General features: G+C 38.1%; 1 pseudogene; it reads left to right on the top strand.

The window, feature by feature from the left end:
• The first annotated feature begins 4,599 nt into the window (after positions 1–4,599).
• Positions 4,600–20,096, top strand: LOC127428583 (RAS guanyl-releasing protein 2-like; annotated as a pseudogene).
• The last annotated feature ends 1,042 nt before the right edge of the window (positions 20,097–21,138 follow it).

The raw sequence follows: 21,138 nt of genomic DNA, 5'->3' as shown, positions 1-21,138 counted from the left end.
GAATGACAGCAACTCAGCCACGAAATGGTAGGCCACGTAAAATGACAGAGCGGGGTCAGCGGATGCTGAGGTGCATAGTGTGCAGAGGTCGCCAACTTTCTGCAGAGTCAATCACTACAGACCTCCAAAGTTCATGTGGCCTTCAGATTAGCTCAAGAACAGTGTGTAGAGAGCTTCATGGAATGGGTTTCCATGGCCGAGCAGCTGCATCCAAGCCATACATCACCAAGTGCAATGCAAAGCGTCAGATGCAGTGGTGTAAAGCACGCCGCCACTGGACTCTAGAGCAGTGGAGACGCGTTCTCTGGAGTGACGAATCACGCTTCTCCATCTGGCAATCTGATGGACGAGTCTGGGTTTGGTGGTTGCCAGGAGAACGGTACTTGTCTGACTGCATTGTGCCAACTGTGAAGTTTGGTGGAGGGGGATTATGGTGTGGGGTTGTTTTTCAGGAGCTGGGCTTGGCCCCTTAGTTCCAGTGAAAGGAACTCTGAATGCTTCAGCATACCAAGAGATTTTGGACAATTCCATGCTCCCAACTTTGTGGGAACAGTTTGGGGATGGCCCCTTCCTGTTCCAACATGACTGCGCACCAGTGCACAAAGCAAGGTCCATAAAGACATGGATGAGCGAGTTTGGTGTGGAAGAACTTGACTGGCCTGCGCAGAGTCCTGACCTCAACCCAATAGAGCACCTTTGGGATGAATTAGTGTGAAGACTGCGAGCCAGGCCTTCTCGTCCAACATCAGTGTCTGACCTCACAAATGCGCTTCTGGAAGAATGGTCAAAAATTCCCATAAACACACTCCTAAACCTTGTGGAAAGCCTTCCCAGAAGAGTTGAAGCTGTTATAGCTGCAAAGGGTGGGCCGACGTCATATTAAACCCTATGGATTAAGAATGGGATGTCACTTAAGTTCATATGCGTCTAAAGGCAGATGAGCGAATACTTTTGGCAATATAGTGTATATCTAAGTCCCTCATTTCATCTGTTGTTGATTGTTCAATTGGAAACATTTTAGTCTCAGATCACGCCCTGGTGAGTTTAGAGTTGTTGCCACATACGGAGAAAAATAAATCATATAGTTGGCACTTCAATGTATCCCTTTTGCAAAATCCTGAATTCCAACAAATGCTAAAGGCTGAAATCAGTGTCTATATGGAGACCAACTGGTCCTCAGTATCCTCTGTGGGTGTGGCTTGGGAGGCACTTGAGGCGGTCTTAGTGGTCGGATCAAACACTATGCCTCATTCACCAAAAAATCCAAAGCACGAGAACTCGTGGAGTTGGAAGGAAAGATTAAAAGTGCCGAGGCGGAGCTGAAGCGTCAAATGTCGTCTGACGGCCTCAGAGAATTTACCCGATTGAAATACAGATATAATACTATTTTGTCGTGGAAGGTGGAGTTTTGGCTATTCATGGCAAGACAGTAATATTTTGAGTTGGGGGACGAAGCAGGGAAGCTTTTGGCTAGATATATAAAGCAGAGAGAGTCTTTTTCTACCATTCCTTCAGTGAAATCTGCTGGTGATTATATATTTACCTCAGCCATTGATATTAATAATGCTTTTAAATAATTCTATCTTGATCTCTATAGTTCCACGTCTTCGTCTACTGATGACGACATTAGAAACTTTGTGGAACCATTAGAACTCCCTAAACTGATGACTGAGAAAAAAACTCTCTTTATTCTGAGATAACCTTGGAGGAGCTTGGCAAGGTAATTAAGTCCTTGCCTACAGGCAAGGCTCCGGGGCCAGATGGCTTTGCCGCTGAGTTTTTTAGATCTTATGTTACAGAACTGGCTCCACTTTTGGTAGAAGTTTATACGGAAACATTAAAGAATGGAAAGCTTCCGCCAACCATGACACAAGCCCAGATCAGTCTGATTCTTAAAAAGGACAAAGATCCAAGCGAGTGTAAGAGTTATCGTCCAATTTCCCTGATCCAGCTAGACGTAAAAATATTGTCAAAAATTCTGGCTAACCGATTAAGTAAAGTTATGACATCTCTTATACATATAGATCAGGTGAGGTTTATTCGGGGCCGCAGCTATTCTGACAACATTAGGCGTTTCATCAATATCACGTGGTCAGTGGCAAATGATCAGACTCCGGTCATGGCCATCTCACTTGATGCTGAAAAGGTGTTTGATATGGTAGAATAGGATTATCTTTTTAAGATTTTGGAAATATACGTGTTCAGGATTTCTTTTATTGGATGGATTAAGTTACTTTATAGACACCCGGTAGTGGCGGTACAAACCAATGGATTAAATTCAGATTATTTTACTCTGGACAGGGTTGCCCTCTTTCTCCAGTATTGTTCTGTCTTGCCCTGGAACCATTAGCAGCCACGATAAGAAGGGAAGATGATTTTCCAGGGGTGGTGGCTGGAAGTGTGGTGCATAAGCTTTTGCTTTACGCAGATGATATTTTATTATTCGTCTCTGACCCCATTAGATCTACACCTTGCCTCCATAGAATTATTAATTCCTTTTCTAAGTTCTCAGGATACAATGTCAGTTGGTCTAAATCCGAAGCTTTGGCTCTGACAGCGTACTGCCCTGTATCGGCTTTCCAGCCGAGCACCTTTCAGTGGCCCAAACAGGGCATTAAGTATTTTATTCCCAGCAAATTTGTGTGATTCAGTTAGAGTTCATTTTGACCCTTTAATAAAAAGGTTTTCGAGCGATGTGGGCAGGCGGGCTTCATAACATTTATCTATGATTGGGAAGGTTAATGTTATTAAAATGAATTATATTCCAAAATGTAACTACCTGTTACAGTCTCTCCCTGTAGATGTTCCCCTCTCTAGATTACATTTTAATAAGTTACATAGGCCCATTGACAAAGGTGGGCTATGCCTACCCAAGATTTTGTTTTGTTATTATGCATTCGGTCTCAGACATTTGGCTCATTGGTCGCTTCCACCTGAGAGAGCTCTTCCCTGGTTTTTTATTGAACAGGAAATTCTTGCCCCTATTTTGCCATTGCAAAGTCTTTCTATCAAACTAATCGGAGAACTTAAGTTACACCCCGTTATCTCACATTTGCACTCGGTATGGACAAAAGTGTCCAGAGTGTTTAATTCTGACATTTATTTAAATGTTGCCTCAAGCATATGGCTGAACCCTAAATTATGTATTAATAAGTCCCCTTTCTGCTGGTCAGAGTGGATAGTGAGGGGGGTTACTACACTCGGTGACCTATATGAGAGTGGAGTATTGAGATCTTTTGAAAATTTGGTTCAACATTTTGGGATTCCCAAATCTCAGTTCTATAGGTTTTTACAGCTGTGCCACCTGGTCTGTATTGTTTTTGGGAGAAGCAACCCCCCCACAAAAGCGGCAGATACTCTGGGAGAGGTGATTACTGCTTTTGGAAAACATCATGAGGCATCAGTGTATTACTCCCTGCTAATTCAGAGTCTCGGGTTTGGACCTTTAACATCTATCAAGAGATTATGGGAGAAAGATTTAAACTTGGTATTGGAGGAGGGAGTGTGGGCTAGGATTCTAAAAAACATCAAGTCTGTATCTAGAGATGCAAGGGTGCGCTTTATGCAATTCAAGATTTTACATAAATTCTATTGGACCCCCTCTAGACTGTATTGGCTTGGTCTTAAAGACACACCCACCTGCTGGTGATGCCAATCAGAAGATGGAGACACAACCCATGTTTTTTGGGGGTGTGTTAATATCCAAGAATTTTGGTTGAAGGTTCAGAGTTGTTTGTGTGACGTTTTGGGCACTCAAATACTTTGCCCCAGACTCTGTATTTTGGGTGATGAGGTGGTCATAAATTTGAGGGATAAACACATAAAAATTGGGTTCTGACCAGTATCATGATTGGCAGACAAATTATTTTAAGGGGATGGAAGTCGGATGGAGCGCCCTCATTTCCAGAGTGGTATGCGGAGAAGGGGAGGGTGGCAGCTTTCGAGGAGGTGGCAAGTAGAAGGCTGGGGTTTGGGGACTTGTTTGTTAGGAAATGGAGCAATTATTTAGCATTTTTGGGGGACTCTTGGGGAAGGGATGTGGAGAGAGAAGTTTAGTTTAATTATGTATGTTTATTATATTTTCTTTTTTTGTTTTCTTTTTTTTTGAGTTTGTGTGTGTATTATGATATGTGACCACAGGGGTGTTCGTTGGGGGTCAGAGTGAGGTTGGTGATTGGGGAGGGATATTAGTGGGGGTTAAATGTTAAATGTTGATTCAATGTGTATGTGTTGTGTTTTGCTCTGTTGTGTATTTTTGAAATTTCAATAAAAAATGAAAAAACAGCACGTCTGGCACCAACCATCATGCCATGGTCAAAATCAATGAGATCGCATATTTCACCATCCTGATGGTTGATGTGAACATTTACTGAAGCTCCTAACCCATATCTGAATGATTTTATGCATTGCAATAGAGTGTCACGTCATTCAACTATTTACATACTTTGTTATGATGGTAAGCTATTAAAATAACAATATTTGGTGGACCATCTTGCAATAACACCCTCTGTTTAAGACCACTGTTGTTTAAATGTTCTGTTCTTCTCTAGTGTCTTCTCCAGTTTTGAGACTTGAATCTAAAGAAAGAACTTCAGACTAATGGGTTTGTGTTAATAAATGTGAAGCTCATTTTCCTGCAACTGTCTGGCTTTCTCTTTTTCTTCCAGACAATGAAGGTGTTCTGAAGGAGACATCTCTGGTGGGCTTGTTTCTAACCATGCATCCCTGGTATCTCTCCCCCAGTGACCTAGCCAAGAAACTCCTGCAGAAGTATCCTTCTAAAGCAGATCTTTCAACATTCCACTTTCCAAGAACTCTGAATTTAAAAAACTAGAATTACTGTCAAATACCTGAAAAGAAATAAAAGTCTTTGCTTTGTGCATGTAGTTTCCGACATGACAGCCCGGCTTTTATACCAGGCATTTAGCACTTAGTACATTCGGCTATGGGTGGGGTTTGTCATTTGGAGAGAGGGCTGACAGCATCACAAACTGTTTCCATCACTCTCCTCACAGCCGATAATAGTAATGAAGTGGAGCTGCCTTGACAGTATTAAAAGGTCTCAGGAACAGGATTGTTCTGCAAATCACCAGTCTCATATTTGTCACCTTGTCAAGTAGGTTCAATACCAATTTTGCATTGTTTTCTTACTACTGCTACTGAACTGTATTAACCGTACCATGGGGTTCAAAAGTCTAAAAACACTTGTGAAAATGCTTCAATTTTGCATTTTTGTAATTGAATACAGTTTTTTTTCCATTACATGTTATATTATCAGCATGACAATTTGAGTGAAAAGTTAACATTAACATGTATTTCAGAACGTCATAGTATTTGCTTTAATGGCAGCATGCATTCGAGCTGCATGGACTCCACAAGTTTGTACAAAACCTGATGATCCATGTTATCCAGCATGATTTGAGAATGTTGCATCATGTGTGCTTCAGTGGAAGCAAGGAAATCTGACCTCTTGTACAAAGGAGTTCATATGATCGATGTCACAAATTTCCTTATTTGTTTAGTGACGTACCTGTAGAAATAGTGCACAATGGTAAATATTTCTTCTTAACTGCATTCAATACCATTATTTTGTTTTCAATGTGGACTCAGATGTTTGAATCCCACTGTATCTCTTATAAAGAAATGTATGATCTGTGCCATAAGGCAGCTGGGTTGAATTACAAAGACTGTAGTCTGAATTCAAATAAAACGGCTGAGGCAAGACTATTCACTGAGAATACTCGTTCTCCTGATGTCATGCCCAGACCTATTTCATGCATATCTATTCAGTGTCATAGCTCCCTTTGTCTTCTGTCTCTCTTTCTCTGTCAGGTTCTGGAGTTTCCAGCCGAATTTGACCTGAACCCTGAGCTGGCCGAGCAGATCCGTGGTCTGAAGGAGCTACTGGAGCAGAATGGAGATGTGAGGCGCAGTCTGCTCATCGACATAGACAGCATGTGTGTCACAGGGCACAGTACTAACCCAAACAGCTGCTCCTATGAGGCCTGGAGATTGTAGCGGGATAGTGTACGGACCATCATGATGTCTGAGAAACTCAAACACCTGAGCATACAATTCATGTAATAGCCTATTCATTACCTGTTTACATGGCTTGATATTTAAAGGGATAGTTCACCCAAAAATGAAAATTCTCTCATCATTTACTCACCCTCATGCCATCCCAGATGTGTATGACTTTCTTTGTTCTGCTGAACACAAACAAAGATTTTGAAAAGAATATCTCAACTCTGCTGGTCATTTCAATGCAAGTGAGTGGTGGCCAGAAATATGAAGGTCCAAAAATCATATAAAAGCAGCATAAAAGTAATCCATAAGACTCTAGTGGTTGAATCCATATTTTCAGAAGCGATATGATAGGTGTGAGTGAGAAACAGATCAATATTTAAGACCTTTTTTTTTTACTATAAATCTCCACTTTCACTTTTAGATGTGAATACAGTATGTGAAAGTGAAAGTGGAGATATAAAGTAAAAAAGGACTTAAATATTGATCTGTCCGTGAACTATGGACATGTTCCACTAAGGTTGACAACCTGGAATTTTTGTCTTTATTTTTAAGAGGATTTCTGTTGTTTAAGAATTTAAAACCTAACAATTTTGTGTGTGTGTGTGTGTGTGTCAGAAGTTTTACTTGAAAAGTTACTTGTTTTCAGATTTTCTTATTTAATGCAATGATATTAAATACATATTTGATAGTGGTTTATAGGTACGAAAACCATTTAGGGCCACTGTATTCTCGATAATTGATAAACAAGAAGCATCTTGTTTTGTTGCCTGTAGCCCATCATATGAATGGAGACAGCAACTTGATGAGATTGTCCAGAAGAAATAAAAGAACTCACTTCTGTTTGACCACCTGGATGCTTCCACCCTGGCTGAACATCTGACTTATATGGGGTACAAATCATTTAGCAAAATTCTTGTAAGTCTTTTCATTTACACATTGTAAAATCTCATATTCTTAACATGGATCTACAGTATATCTTGTCTAGTAAAAATCATTTAAAACAGGTGTATTTATCTGATAAGGCTTGTTTTCAAAGAATGTACTGTATCTTGAATATGAATGCATTTTTTCCTTGTGGCATTGACAGACTTTTCTTTTATTAGTTTAATCTTAAAACTATTGAACTATTGTCAAGGATCACCAGGGGCGAGTAGAGAGGACATAAATGCAGGATGGCAAATAAGGGCTTTTATTAACAAAATAACAGAAAACAAACAAAAACTACTCCATAGGGGAAAACTCAACAGTCTAGGGCAGGTGAAGAGAAGACTGGCTGGGCTGGAGACACAGGGCTGGGACAGACAGGAACTGACTAACAGACATCTGACAGGGAAACATTCACAGGAACATCCACAATGAACTGGCACAGGACAGAAAGAACAATGAAGTTATATAGGGAAGAAAACAAGGAGATAACAAGGAATAACAGGTGGGAACAATCAACTAATAATCAGACAGGTAACAAGGCAAACAAGAGGGCAGGGTTATCACTGAAGACAGACACGAATGCACAAGGGAATGAGAAAATACAGCATGAGACAAAACAAAAGTGCCTGGACTTATTTACCACAGAGTAAATAAACCAAACCAAACGAAGTGGCTGAATCCAGACACAAGACATAAAACAGACATGGAAACACGTACATGTCAGGGCTCTGCCACAAAGGGAAAAACCCCAAAACTAAGGGCAAAACCCTGACAACTACAACCCCAATTCCGAAAAAGTTGAGACAGTATGAAGACTGGTAATAAAAACAAAAAGGAGTGATTTGTAAATTATATTCACCCTTTGCTAAATTGAAAGTACTACATCTACACATTATATGATGTTTTTCCTTGTGAATTCCATTCTTTTTTGAAGATGTACAGTAATTTCAAATCAAATGATTGCAACACACTCCAAGAAAGTTGTGACAGTCGAGTGTTTACCACTGTGAAACATCACCATTTCTTCTAATAATGCTTATTAAACATTTGGACACTGAAGACACAAGTTTGTTAAGTTTAGAAAGTGGAATTTCCCCCAATCATTTAGCTGCACATTTGTATGGGGTCTTCGTTGCCATATGGTGTGCTTCATAATGCGCCATATATTCTCAGTTGGAGACAGGTCAGGACTGCAGGCAGGCCAGTCTAGCACCCACACTCTCTGCTCACACAGCCATGCACTTGAAATCCAGGCAGTATGTGGTTTGAAGTTGTCCTGCTGGAAAATACAGGGACGTCCCTGGAAAAGACAGTGGTGGATGGCAGTATATGTTGCTCCAAAATTTTTACATATCTGTCTGCATTCATGGTGTTCTCACAGATGTGTGAGTTACCCATGCCATGGTACTGACACACCCCTGGCCCATACAGACACTGGCTATTGGACCTGATGCTAATAACAGCTTGGATGGCCCTTTTCCTCTTTGGCCCGGATAACACAATGGCTTTGTTTTTCACCAAAAATATGAAATGTGGACTCTTCAGACCAAAAAACACAGTTCCACTGTTCTACTTTCCATCTAAGATGAGACCGAGCCCAGAGAAGTTGGCAATGCTTCTGGACAGTGTTGATGTAGGGGTTCTGCTTTGCATAGGAAAGTCTTAACTTGCATCTGTGGATGCAGCATTGAGTGGTGCTGACTAACAAAGGTTTACTAAGGTTATCCCAAGCCCATGTTCATGATATCCATTACAAATGAATGTCGTTTTTTTAAGACAGTGAAGTCTGAGGGATCAGAGATCACGCGCATTCAGAAATGGTTTTCGTTTTGCCCTTTACGCACCGAGATTTGACCAGATTCCTTGAATCTTTTAAATATGTTGTGCGCTATAGAGGGTGAAATGCCCCAAATCCTTCCAATTTGTCTTTGGGGAACATTGATCTCAAAGTGCTGTATTATTTGCAGAAGCATCCGTTGACAAATTAACAAGTCTTGAATGATCCTTGCTCTTGAAGGACTAAGCTGTTTTTGGAGGCTCCCTATATACTATGACACAATTGACTCACCTGTTTAACATCACCTGTTTGACATCGCCTTGTTATTTCAACTCATCAAATTGTTATTAGTCTTAAATTGCCACTGTCTCAACTTTTTTGGAGCGTGTTGCAATCAACTGATTTGAAATTACTGAAAAAAAATTACATTTTCAAAAAACAATGCAATTCACAAGGAAAAACATTATATAATGTGTATTTGTAGTGCTTTCAATATAGCAAAGGGTGAATATAATTTACAAATCACTCCTTTTTGTTTTTATTAGCATTTTTCATATGGTCCCAACTTTTTCGGAATTGGGGTTGTATTGAAAACAATCTGCCGTTTCCATAAATATCTTATGCAGTTTTGTTTATCAGGTGAATTTATCAGGTTTTAGTGATGTTTAGATATTTTTACTGGAAAACAACACAAGGATACTTGTTAAGAAAATTAGATTTTTCAGTGTAGATGCAAAAAGAGGGCACTTTGTCAAGGCTCCGGTGAGTTTGTTGGTTTACTCTGTGTGTTTTGTTATTTTCTCTCCCTGTCACGGTTCACTGTTGTTTTTTTGTGTTTCTCCCATCATCTGTTCCTCCCGGACTACACTTTCCATAATTCCCTGCCCTCATCACTGCCAGCTGTCCTCGATTGTCCTCACCTGTGGGTGCCCTGATTTCTGTTCAGTCCTTGTGAGTTGTTATATTTATGCATGTGTTTCTCAAGTTCATGTTCCCGGTTAGTTCTTGTTTGTTTACGTTTTGTTCTTCCTCATTTCGTCCAAAACCCATCTGACTTACTTTTTCCTAAGTGGAACACAAAAGATGATTTTTGGAAGAATAACATCTCTTTCTGTTCTTCGGAAGAAAGTCATTTGGGTTTGGAGAAGTATGAGGGTGGAGTGATACAAACAGTGAAGCAACTCAGTGCTGTTATACTAAGTACCAGCACTCTTGTAATGCAGCTTGTCAAATCATAGAGGACCAAAACTAATTGTAGTATAATTGAAGATATGTAATACATATTTATATAAGATCTAGTCATTATTTGGTGTGTATGTTTGTGTGAGCAGAGGCTATTGAACTTTAACACACTTATGGCTGTAGTGGGTGGACTCAGCAATAGCTCCATTGCTCGACTCAATGATACACAAGCACTCATCGGCAGTGAAACATGCAAGGTGAGGACTGCCAGAGAACTGCTTTGTGAATACACTTCCAATACTGGTGAGAAAAAAGGAAAAAAAAAAACACTCTCAAACTCTGACTAAAGGAGATAAGATTCTTAAAGTCAGCGACAGAGCACACTTTGCAGTAGGCGGCTTGAGCACCATTTTCATACACTCCGCCAGACTGAACAGAAATATCAATATTTGAGTGCAATGTTATCAGCTGGCCTACACAGAATCTGCACACACAGAATTCTGCAGAAAACTCTAAAATGTTGTAAAAATGTAGTATACTTTAGCATGTTTATACAGTATATATATATATATATATATATATATATATATATATATATATATATATATATATATATATTATAATTAATTAATACATTTATAAATGTTATTTTTATTTTATACATTCTAAATATTTATACATTTTATAATTATTTATAAATATAAATTTTTATTAACATATTTTATATACAGTATATTATATATAGACACACACCACATAAACAGTACATACTGTATACTATATATATATATATATATATATATATATATATATATATATATATATATATATATGTAAAAATGTAAAATTAGTGCAAAATAAAAAAGCTTAAATTACTAATTAAAAATAATAATAATAGTAATAAATATAAAAAGAGCAACATCATTGCTGCGATGGGGTTTCAAATATAGCTGCTGAGGGAGTGACAGTAAATGAGGCATCTTTCTCTCTTCTAAAAGCCATAATCCATCTCACTATAATTTTTTCCCTGCTTAGAAAACCTTGGAAACGTAATAGTGGATTTTTTGCACAAAAACCATATAAAAATAATATTCACTATTGCCTTCCAAATTAGTTTACTTTTGTGTCCGAACCCAGAAATGTGAAAAGGGGCTAGTCTGTACATTTTCCCCTAAAATCAGTTCAGAAATGTAAAAAAAGTCAGCAGATTTTATATGGACCGTGTTATCAGACAATCAAACATATTTACTGCTCTTATGAAGAGCTTATTCTCAAATGTCTTGAACCCATGAACCCACAGTTAAACATTCTGCCAAACCAGCTTTCAGTCTTACTGATTTCTTTTTTGTGTTGAATCAGGTGTTTGATGAATTGGTGGAGCTGGTCACATCCTCTGGAAACTACAGTCGCTACCGTCAGCATTTATTGGGGATGTTCGGGATTTCATTTCCCCATCCTTTGGGTTCATTTGAAAGATCTGATTGCTGTTCATGTGGACCTGCCTGATTGGGATGACCGAGAGAAGAGTAGGGTCAACCTAACCAAGACTCATCAGCTGTACGCCATCCTGGAGGAGCTGGCACTCATTCAGAGTACTTCACCCAGTATAGAAGCCAATTCAGACCTCCTCGATCTACTTATAGTGAGTCTAATATAGGAAGTGCTGTTGAAAGTATGGGCCCCTGTGAGCTCCAGTTTCTGAGTGAAATGTCCACATAGTGGCGCCAAAAGCAAGTTGTATTTTTAGTTGTAAATGATGATACAGTCAACAGGAATGCATATTTTGTTAACAAAAACCCCAACCCATCAGTGGAGTAAAAATGTAATTTTAGAGCGAAAATGCAACCTCCAAATTAGGGCTGGGCGATAAAACAATATCAATATTTATCAAATATTATTTTAGATATCGATGGCAAACTTTTGAGTAATTTTTTATATTTAGCCTGTGTTCTACATCTTGATGGTTGGATCAGGAAGGTGTCACTTATAACACATGCAGTTCGGCAAAGTTATACACATAACTAGCTAACTGAATCACAGTCATGAAATCAGCCTTTTAGGAAGTGTTAGCAGGCAGCCCTATTGTCATGGAAAACGGCAATGAGGCTTGTTAGCTGTTAGCTAGCATCTAGCTATCTTGATAATATGATATCATTGTGTACCGAACAAGACACTGAAAATGCAATACAGTTATCGGCAGAACACAACAACAACTCCAACATTAACACCATTGCTGTTTCTATACTGTATGTACTATTTAGTTAAACATTTTTTCAAAATCTATAGTGCTGTTACAGGCAAGAAAGTGCTTCTTCTTGTGATGATTAATGGCGGTTGGCAATCCAGTTGTTGGTGCATTACCACCACCTACTAAACTGAAGTGTGGAGAATCACATGAAAGTCTTTCTGTGGAGTCAAACATCAGCTGAAGAGGATGAAATTGGCGAAATTTCATCAAAAAGGGGCCATTCGCCTTATGTAGGATTAAATCCTAAACTGAGTGTACGTACTTTAAAGGTAGCTTACTCTCTGGAGTTTACTTGTAAACAAACACATTATCTCACATTATGAGATCAAACAAACATATGGAATGCAGTTCCGCCCCCATTAATGGTACGAAATGTACAGTATATTGTGATAAATATCACTATCTAACGATATGAAAAAATATTGTGATAATTTTTTGGGCCATATCGCCCATCTCTGCTCTTAATCACGCTTCCCATTGTTTATGGGAATGTGATTATATCCTGGTTCCCAAAGAACCATAATCCAAGTCTTGAAGTTTGTTTGCGTAGCATGCTATCAGGAGAGTTAAAGGGAAATGTGATTATGTGATTCAATAAGGGAACTACTTGAATTTGTCAATTCTGTGTTAATTATTAGATACATAATGAGTGTCATTTTAAGTTTTTGACATTAACTATCAATTATATTTCTGTCCATGCCCAGTAGCCAGGTGTCTTTGGACTAGTACCACTCAGAGGATGATATATATCAGCTTTCTCTACAGAGGGAGCCATGCAGTATTAAACTTCAGTGAGTCACCCCCACCAATAACTGCTGGGATAGCAAATCAGTGGCCACACTTGGGTAGAAACCACCAATTACAACCACTCATGACACAATTTGACAGATTAATTTTTCCATAATCCATTTACGTGGACTTGCAGCTGGGAGACTGTATCGCTACTCTATAAATATTCTGTTCAACCAATAGACAGCAGTCATTTATACACATCTTTTGCTGCCTTATATCCTCTTGCTAAGTCACGACACCATTGATTTCCGGCCTCTTAGACTTCCAGATCAAAGTCGCAGTCTCCTCTGATAGAACAGTGGGCATCTTCAGTCAAACCATTATAAAGAGGCACATTAAGAAAATGGTGGAGGTATGTGACACATACATGACTAATACCACTATTCATTTATAAATTCTCTGAAGCTCCTTTTATATTCTTAGAATCTCATTGCACATAATATACTACAGGTCTTATATGCAACATAAACCCCTTTTAGGTAATACAAGTCCCTTGTGCTTTGCATTGGGTTCTTGATCACCTTATCATGGTTTATTTTGCGATAATAACTGGGTGATTATACATTATCCCGTTAATTACACAGCTATTAACCAGATACAGTAAATAAGTAAATGGACATGAGATATTGACATCAGTTGAAATTATTTTGTGAGAAAGAGATCACGGAATGAAACGAAAGATATCAATCCAGCATAGGTATGTAGGATATTGGTTGTCTGGATTATCAGCCAATTTTACACAAATATTTGACTGCAGATTGTCACAATTGACCAATTAGAATCAAGTATTCCAGAGAGCCATGTAATAAGTGTTATTAATATGTTGTGAAAGAAAACTAACCATTAGACATGTAATTTTTCAGTCTGTGTTCCAAAATTTTGACACTGATGGCGATAGCAACATTTCCCAAGAAGGGTTTGAGATCATTAGGAGCAGTTTCCCTTACCTCGGCAAGTTTGATGAACTGGACCAAAACCAGTGGGTTTATCAAGACATCTGCCCAGTTTATCTAATGTAATTATTTTCACTCATTTGTCAAAGTCTAAAGTACGGTAAAGGTCCCATCTTTCTCTTTTTCATTTTTGCTCCTAGGGACTGTACAATTAGCCGAGAGGAGATGATTGAGTACTTCACCAAGGCAAGCTCCTTACTGAACTGCAAGATGGGCTTTGTTCACACATTTACGGAGACAAGCAGTGTCAAGCCTTCAGTTTGTCAGCATTGCTCTCACTTGGTGAGTGCACATATTACTTATGGCTCAAACTATCTTCATCTCCAACCTGGCAACAACTCAAAGATGAAATGAAATAAGATCTTTTCAGCGTTGCGAACGCTTATCTTCAAAAAGCACAGATGCACATAATGTGATCTTTTTTAGATCGTATTTACGACTAGTATTTGTTCAGATTTGTCTCTCCTGTCTCAGCTTTATGGCTTATGTTGTTTTTGTTCAGAGTGCAGCAGTGTTGTTTTTTTTCAGAGGCTAGGTAGAGGGAGGGTGTGTCTGAGGGAAAGATGCTATTGTGTTCACAGTTGGTGCGCTGTTGTGGTACTGTTGGGTGTAGATAGTAAGCACTTCCTATTTTCTAATTTCCTGTTAAGTTGGAAAAGGGTTTTTGAAAAATGGATTTTGATTTACCGTATACAGGTTCTTTGCTTTGTGTAATTGACACTGAAATTGAAATACTATTACATATCTTGAATTGTGGCATGCCATACTCAATCTAAATCTATTAAGCAATATATTAGACTAAACAGCATTTTGCTATTTATTTTATAATCATGCATGCATTTTTTTTTTATGATAATATTGATTCAGAGACTATGTGGCACATTTGGACTTTTATTTTTATTTTTTTGTCTCTGCAGGATCATTTAAAATGTACAAGTAAGGGCAAAAAGGATGAAAAACTTGCATATTATATAATTATAATAGATATACTCATGTATACTGTGTATATATACAGTATATAGATAGATAGATAGATAGATAGATAGATAGATAGATAGATAAGATAGATATGAATGCATATTACATTTCCCCTTATACATTCATATACATTTTAACCTAAAATCTTGATGCTGATCCCTTCTGTTCGGGTCAAAAAAGATCTGGTAGAATACAGTTGATTTACAGTACAGCACCTCCTTTTTGATTATAAACAAGAACCAAGAACCCATAGGTTTTTTTTTTATTTATTTTTTTAACTGCATTTAATCTGGAAAGAACGTCAGCTACATTATATGTCAGTGGTGGAACTATTCTTTTACAGTAGATATACAGTAAACCCTTAATTTTCAGTGAAAAAAAATGAGAATTGGAATACTTACACATTGTATCAGTTTGAAACAATTAACACGGTTAACATTTTAATTTTTTTAATTTCAAAATATATTTATTTCAGAATTTCATCAGCCCAGCAGATGAAACATTTGCAAAAAAAATCCCATAGACTTCCATTGAAAAGACTCCCATTGTAGCGTACGCTGGAAATGCCAGGCAGACGAAGACGATGATGATGTGAAGGACCCTAGTGCAGTGTATTCATAAATGTGAAAACCAAAAACCATGAACAGAAACATAAACATGAACTAGACCAGTGTTTCCCAACCACTGTGCACATTGTCATGTGTGCCGTGGAAAATGATAAAATTCCACAAAATAAATAAATGCATGAAAAAAAATAATAATAATAATTTCAGGGATCCAAACTCCTCACCTTTCGGAGAAATTCGCCATTTTGAAACCATAATCGGTCACTTTTGTGATTGTGAAGAGCAATGATTAATGTTCAAAAGTGACTGATATTTATACGCTGCAGAATACACTGAAGTCTGTGAAGTGACGACACTTTACACCAAAGTGTTTTTTACACACACGTTTTTGCTTCACCAATAATGTCTTTGAGAGTACTAAGCAACAAGAAATATTTAAAAACTGTCCAAATTTGTGAAGAGACATTGAATGTCTCATAATTTATTTTAATTCAATATTACCTTATCGTTTCCGAGTATCAGAGACCCCAGTTATTGAACTAATTTAAATTCACCAAGAAAACGTTTAGACCTAAACATAAACGAGTCCTTTTATTACTTTCTGCTATCAAAGCAACTGCAAGCTTTTTCTCTCTCTTCCAAATACGTGTTTTCAATGTTTATTGTGCACACCTCCCGCTTTCTTGTGTGGCAAACTCGTAAAATCGCCCCTCTGTGACGCTTTCTGCAACTCTTGTCATGTGGAGGGCAATGCGGCGCTTGACGCTGGCGTTGAACGGAGCGTTGACGCCTCGACTCAACTCATGTGAAATGCACTTTACAATGACAAAAGAACATTATTGAAACTCAAAATTATTATTATTTGTCAATTATTGTCCTCTTTTCAGATAAAAGCCATGCTCAGCAGTTTAAATAGGCTACTGTAAGAAAATGATACCGTAGATCTGCTTTGTGTTTATAATTCTTATACTGAAGTCAGTAGATTTGTAGCCATGCAAGTTTTAATAAAGGAGAAGGTCACTATTATTAGACTATTATTGTTGTCTTATTGGATGAAAAATAATGCTCAGACTGAAGGAAGACTATAGATCTGCTCTGTTCTTTTAATGCTTAAACACTATAAAGTCTCTTGGTAGATTTCGGTTGTGAACGACTCAGAATGATTCAATGACTCACTCATTTGTTGCCACCTAGTGACATTTCCAGAAGGGGTCACTGAACTAATCGGTTAATAAAATTGAACAAATTTGTTAAACAGAAGCAAGCCTCACCAAAATACTCTTTATTTTGCAGCTAATTCTGCGCAATTGTAAACTTGAATAAACTTGAATCACTAAAATAGCTGGAATTGGCGCTTTTAGCTTATTCTTTCAAAAAAAAAAAATATCCCCAGAAAAAAATGTTCGCGGACCAGTGATTGACTTATCTTTTTCGCCCCTCATGAGTTTGCATCCCTGTAATTTGTTGTGACATTGCAAGAACAAATCTACAAATTAGAAAAGAAGCAAATTTGTAGTTTTTTCATTACCCATTTAGCGCTCTTGCCACCTGTGACCTCACACAGCATAGCCTACCTATGTGATTTTTTTTGTTTTTTTTGCATAGCCGAATTTCAAACATTACAAGTAAGCATGCTACTACGACAGACAGAAAACATGGCCAAGTTCTTGAAAAGGAAAAATATTGACGTTGGTTAGTCTATGTGGTATAGTGGTGTGCCATATAATTTTTTAGTCGTAAAAAGGTTGGGAAACACTGAACTAGACTGGACTAGACTAGACATGGCTTAACTTGACAACCAACCAACGATACATTAACAATACCTGACAAAGGACCATGGCAAACATGAGGGTATTAATACATGGACAAGGGTAACAAGACAACCAATGAACAGACAGAACTATAAACAAGATAACAAGACTAAAAAACTAAAACCAAAAGACAAGATAAGACTGATAATGAGTAACAAACAATGAACCAATGAAAACAAGACACATGAACATGGAGGGAAACAGGATATCACATGACCAGAAAACACATGTCTATAAAACAGAAAATCACATGACATGAAACACAAAACATGAACAAAAACACATTAAACGTGACATATCCCCCCCTTCTTGTGGTGGCTCCCAACGCCCCAAAACATAAACACAAAGTTCACTGTGAGGGAGCTGGCCACGGTGACTTGATGTGGCTACATGGCATGACGTGGTAACATGGTACAGCAAGATCCTGACTTGGCCAAGGTAGGCATGGATGCTGACTCGTTGGCCGTGGTAGGCGTGAGCGCTGGCTCGTAAAGCGGAGGCGGGCCTGGACCATGGAGCAGGGGCAGGCCTGGACCGTGGAGCAGAGGTTTGCTTGTGACATGGCATGGAGCAGTCTAGGACTTGGTTGTGACATGGCATGGAGCAGACTGAGGTTCGGCTGTGACATGGCGTGAAGGAGACGTTATTGTGACAGGCTCAGGCGTTGCTGTGACATGGCATGGAGCTGGCTCAGGCGTGGCTGTGACATGGCATGGAGCAGGCCGAGGCGTGGCTGTGACATGGCATGGAGCAGGCCGAGGCGTGGCTGTGACATGGCATGGAGCAGGCAGAGAAACAAAATAAATATGACACCCATACACATATAGGGATCAGGATGTCATGGAGACTTGTGGAAGGTCTCTTTTGATTTAATCAACCATCTAGCAACCATTTAGTAATTCCCTAGTAACCACCCATAATACCCTTACATTGAATAAATATAAACGAAAGTGTCCTAAAATGCAATACAATTTGTTTGTACATCTTCATTTAGTCAATGTTGTAGAATCCAAAAGGTATTTTGACCAAATGCAAAATTAATATCAGTTTTAGTTTTTTACTTTAAATGGATCATAAATGATAACATAACAGGAGGGTTAAGAAAAATTTCATGGACATGCATCAACTACCCATATACCGTACAGAACTTTCATGTTTCATATTTTTCAATGTCATTTTGCCTTACGTAACATATTCTAATCCTTACAGATATGGGGCTTTTACAAACAACATTACAAATGCCAAGGTATGAAACCAGCCTTAGTTCTCCAATTTTCATAGTAACACTGAATAGCTGCGTGGTCTTTTTAAAATAAAGCTGTCATAGCATCTTAACCATCCTCTGTGTTTTTTAGTCTGTGGTGTTAGCTGTCATAAAGACTGTGGGAGTCGTTTGGCCATTGAGTACCACAAATGGGTACAGAGTGTCAGCTGTCACAATGACACTCCCTTTAAGGCCACACATTCCATTAGCTTCTCACCCCCCAACAGCACCCAGCCAATAGCAGAGCATGCAGGTAAATGCACATGAATGTAAGTGTACTTATACAAAACAAATTCTGCATAAAATGGCTATACAATTTGCCACGCCATCATTGTTTGTGTGTTATTTGTTTTAGCAGTCTGTTTATTGTTATGACCAGATTAAATTGTAAGATCAGATCAAATTTTTTTACTAATTTATGCAGAAATCTAGGTAAATCTAAAGGGTGCGCATATTTTTTCTGCAACTGTACACATGGATGCATAAACACAAACTGATGTGCCCGAAATGAGGGCATGTTTTGCTGTACAATTGCCATCATGTCTAGGACTGTATTTGATTTTTTGAAAAGTAAACAATGATGATAATAACTCGCAAGACTTCAGTGGCTTGTTATACGTTCCCAGCATTTTGTATTCTCTCTACCTTCACAGTCATCCAAGATGGCTCTCAAGAGGAAGACGACGAGGTTTTTGATGTCCACCTTTGAAGAGGTAAGCGAGAGAAGAAATATGAGGCTACAAATATGCCTTGTACTTTCATTAAATATTTTTTTATTAAGTGAAATCCATCACCTGACGTTGGATACATTCTTTCTATTTGCATAGAAATTTCCTGGAGGGAATTCATAAGCTACAGCAGCCTAGTGAGCAGCATTATACTCCAAAGCTTTAAAGTATATGTTTGCTCTTGTGTTTGTTGTCCAATATGATCCGTGCTCTTTATTCCTCTTACACTGTGGTAAGAACCAGATAAAAATTAATTATACTGAAAATCTCACATCTGGAAAAAGTTGTTTCATATGTAAATCAGCATTATTGTAATACTATAACAGTGCAAATATTGTTTCATTTCTGTGCAAGAATTGTTGGTCTTATATCTGGAAATATTACACAAATTACAAAAAATTAAGAAAAAAAGCACACCAACTACACAAAACAGATTTCACTCAACTATGATAATATCTGGCAATGTACAAGGCTTTTATTTATCTACTATTCTAAATGCATGTAATTCTTGCAACTGCATGATTTCATTGTCCTGTTTTATCTCCATGATATACATTAAAAAAGAAGACAAGGTCAAATGAATGACGTGTTACAAAGATCACTGGACCGTGGTCATCTCTCATGAGCTAATTTCACACCAACAGAAGGTGCTGTTGTGCTGAACTGAGAGACTGACTTGACATGTTTTGTGGTGCCTCAATCGCTTTGTGACTTTTTTGTATTTATATTATCAATATGAATGGTTTGTTTTTCTTAATATGTATCTTTGAGTGTATTAACATATATCTTTGCAAGTGTTTTTGCCACAGAGATGGATACATATTATGATAAGAATAAGTGTGCTGTCTGGATGTCATTGTTTTCTAGAAGGAAGAGTATTATTATTTGAGAAATGAGAGGAGATTGCACCATTAAAGGGAAACTGAAAAGTTCATTGAAAATTCTGTCTTTATTTACTCACGCTTATGTTATTCCAAACCCATATGTATGTCTTTTGTTGAAAACAAAAGGAGATGTTGGGCAGAATGTTAGGGACTGACAGGCTTTTTTTTATCCATACAATGAAAGTGAATGGTGACTGAGTTTGTTAGTCCCTAACATTCTGCCTAATATCTAGCTTTTGTGTTCCATGGAAGAAAGTCATGCAGGTTTGGAACAATATGAGGGTGAGTAATTAAAAAAAAATAATAATACATTTTTTTTTTGGGTGAACTATCACTTTAAAAGACACAATCTGTGTGATTCTCAAGGGATATGGCTGGGGTAATGCCATCATCCACACATTCCTTTGCCAGACAAACAGCTTTTACAACAAAACAACAGTGATGCCAAGAAAAGCAAAAATAAAGAAGAAAAGCACAAACTTAACTGTTAAGTTTTTTCCCCACAAAACGGTTTAAACTCACTATTTAATGCAAATGCCATGCTGTGTGAATCATGGTCTGAAATTGGACTCAGCTCAGAGGGTTAATCTAGCAGGTTGAACCTTTAGCTGCAAGGCTGCAATTACGACAACAGTTAAGTTGTGCTTGCCACTTTATCAACATGAGCTTTTAAAGTTATATGGGTGAACCATGTCACTCTGAGAGCAGAGCATGAGAGCATGTTGTTCATGTAATCATAGTGTGGGCATGGCTTAAAGCATTGCCAATTGAGCCACATTATGTGCTCAAGACTTCCATTAGCGCTTTATGCAAGCAGAAACGCAAATGCTTTTGCATTTCAAATGTAAATAAATAGGCAAGTTTCTTCCATAGTTGTCATATAGACCTTATCAGGGTAGGTGCCATATTGCATTTTTCGTGAATAAAAATGAGGCTGTGAGGGCTATATACCCTGGTGTCAATAGCTCCACATAATTATATAATTTGGGATATTGCATAAA

Source organism: Myxocyprinus asiaticus, chromosome 38 (genome assembly GCF_019703515.2).
Source record: "Myxocyprinus asiaticus isolate MX2 ecotype Aquarium Trade chromosome 38, UBuf_Myxa_2, whole genome shotgun sequence".
Lineage (NCBI taxonomy): Eukaryota > Metazoa > Chordata > Actinopteri > Cypriniformes > Catostomidae > Myxocyprinus > Myxocyprinus asiaticus.
The sequence above is the reverse complement of the archived record's forward strand: the minus strand, read 5'-3'. Positions and strand labels throughout refer to the sequence as shown.